Source organism: Arachis hypogaea, chromosome 9, assembly GCF_003086295.3.
Source record: "Arachis hypogaea cultivar Tifrunner chromosome 9, arahy.Tifrunner.gnm2.J5K5, whole genome shotgun sequence".
Taxonomy (NCBI): Eukaryota; Viridiplantae; Streptophyta; class Magnoliopsida; order Fabales; family Fabaceae; genus Arachis; species Arachis hypogaea.
In genome coordinates, this window is record NC_092044.1 from 102,580,397 (window position 1) to 102,583,496 (window position 3,100).

Here is a 3,100-nt window from a genome sequence, read left to right on the forward strand (position 1 = left end):
CATGTAGAAAAAGGGTCATAGTTCCGTTCCACCCAGTTTCATTAGTATGAAGAACGAGTCACACCTTAGAATGGAATCAAACATATAGTAAAATAGAAAAGTAATAGTATTAATCCATAGAAATAAACCGAGCTCCTAACCTTAACCAAGAGGTTTAGTTGCTCATGACTTACAAAGAAAACAAAGTTCTAAAAAGTAAAAAAGATCTGTGTCTCCCTGAATGCTAAGTGATCTCCTATTTAAATAGTAAAGGCTAAACCTAAAAGATGTTATTTTAAATTTAAGAGAAAAGGACAAATAGATTCCTGACTTTTTGCGTCGTGGACATTTTCATCCCTGACCATTTGAAAATACTTTTAAATTTCTGACCTTCACAAAACTTGGACGGATGAGTTCTTCCATCCAAATGCCTCCATCAGACCCAATGAAAAAGTCTGATGTGGCTCCCGTTTTGATGACCTGGCGTCACGAGTTAACACGTGGACTGATGAGTGGAAGGCTACTTTCGAAAATTGGACAAATAAGTCCCTCAACCTAAAAATAACTGTTTCACGTTTGGCCTTAATCCTTAAATTGGTTGCATTTCTTTGTGTATGCTAGTGGTGAGGAGCTCTACCTGTATCAACAATGGCTGCTAATGGAGTGTCATCAACGTCAAGAAGAAGCTTTAGCAGAGTAAGACAAGAAAATTCAGCTTCAAGCTCAGTTTCTTGTGTTGTGCACGCCGGAGACCTAAAGGATGGTGTCGCCCCGAGGTGCTTCTGTAGAGTTTATGCAATAATGTATATGTCGAGGACGATTAGCAACCCGAAAAGAATCTTCTTGGGTTGCCCATTCTATAAAGTATGATAAAAATTTGGGGATTTTGTTCTGAAATGGTTTTAAATAGTACATAATTTTGGGAATTTTGACAGGGAAAGCAACTGCATTGCAAATTTTTTGTTTGGGTCGATGAGCATCTTGCTAGAATTAGCAGCAATGGTTGCATCTCTGATAGAAGACCTCTGGGTGAGAAAGAGGTTGAAGTTGTTGAAGAGGAAGAGGAATTTGATCATAGGATGGCTGTTCTGGAGGAGAAGGTTACTGCTTTAGAGATGCAAAAAACCCATTTGCTTGTTGTATTGGTATAATTATATGTGTTGTTTTTGTTGCTTTTTATGTATATAGTGCCTGAGAAATGAATTCAAGAAATTAGAATAGAAAAATGGGTTGATCCAGGTTTTTGTTGTGTATTGAAACATACCATTTAGGTAATTTATGTATCCCATTATCTAAATGCAATTTAAGTTATGATATTAGTATGTTGTTGAAGTTATGTTTTCAATATCTAAAGAAGCTTTGAATGATTGAAGAAAGTAGGCTTAAAAGTTGTATACATAAACACATAACATAGATTGAAAATTATATAAACATCTTTGCCACAGTCAAATTTTCTAAAAGCTGCCCCAAAAGAACAAATCTCCTAAAGTGTATAGTTTTATGAAGCTTAACATCACAAAAGTAAGCCTCAAACACCTAACAAGTTTGCAACAATTTATAAAATCCTAAGAGTTTCCCAAAAAAAAAACAAGCCTCCAAAAAAAAGGTTGTCACAGTCAAGTTTCTTAAAACCTATTACAAGGCATCGTGGGATGCCCAAGATGACATATTTCTTCGCTTCTTTGGATTGATGGAGGGTGAATTAGGGATGAATTTGAATAGTCTTGCTGTAGCTGTGCTTGTTGCTGCCAATGTCTCTTTGGTAGCTACTGTACTTGGTCCTAGCTTGACTTGAGATGGTTTGGGCCAGGTGGAGCACCTTGAGATTGAGGCTGTGGTGGTGTAGGCTGACTTGGGAGTGGGAGTGAATTGGGGGTAAAGTGGAGCAGGTGGTCTGAATATCTTCTGCTTGGGCTTTATTTTTGAAGTTTTTGGTTAAACTGTTTGATGGATTGTAGATGAAACTTAAAGTGGAGGCCTAAATGGTGTCCTTCTAGTTATAGGACCTGGCCTTACTTGGTCTGCCACTGGAGCTGGTGTTTCAGGTCTTGGTGTTGCTGCCACAGATATTGAAGGAGTTGGATTCACAACACTTGAAACCTGGTTGTCATATATAAAAAAGTATTTATGAAATTTAGGATAAATAATAGTTTGAGGGGTCAACGTTTCACACTAATAGAATTAACTTACATCTAGAGTGTGTTGCTAGCTAGATGGAGTTTGGCTAGATGGAGCACTTTGGGTGTTAGGAGCATTCTGTCCCTAACATTACATTAAACAAAGAGTTACATCACGAAGTGAAACCAATTATTCAGATTACTACTTAAATACAGTACTTACATTATCATTTGGTGCTGACTGTGATAGTGAAAGGACAACTATTGATTGACTTGTGCCACCTTTCTTGGACTTCTTGGTCTTAGGTTTCTAGTTGGGGTCAGATGGAGCACCCTTGCATGTATTGTAATTATGTCCCGCTGCACCACATTTACTACAAGTGACTTTAAATGATCTCTTCAGCTTGTCACCTTGCTGCATCATTGGTTCAGCTAGACCCTTCTGTCTGTTGTGCACCTTTGGCCTGCCTGTTGGTCTCTTTATGATGGGAGGATCAGGCCTTGAATACTCAAGCCTTGTCCAAAACTCCTGACTTGGCACAGAATGCAATGTGCATATGTCTTATGGACTGACTCCATGCATATCCATCGGTGCGCATATTCCTCTGGATGATCATGCTTCTTCCTGATAGCACTTACTGCATGGATACAGAGCATGCCTGAAATAGAACAACATCATACACTAGTAAATAGTAAACCATATAATTGAGAAAAGACTTAACAATTAATTAAAACTAACCAGTCAGCTGCCATTTGTTGCATGAGCAGGTTTGCTTGATAAGATCTACGTCAACCTTTGTATTTTTATGAATCACTTCAAATCACTTACGTTCGTCGTCACCTATCCACTCTGCAAGCCATTTTTTGCTGGGCCTTATAAGACGCTCCAGCCTCTTTCACTGAACAGGTGCGAGCTTTCCAGGATAATTTTTTAGTAACTCCTTATGCTTGACCATCCTCCTCATCAGATAGCACCTAATTTCTTTACACATTGTGAGAATAGA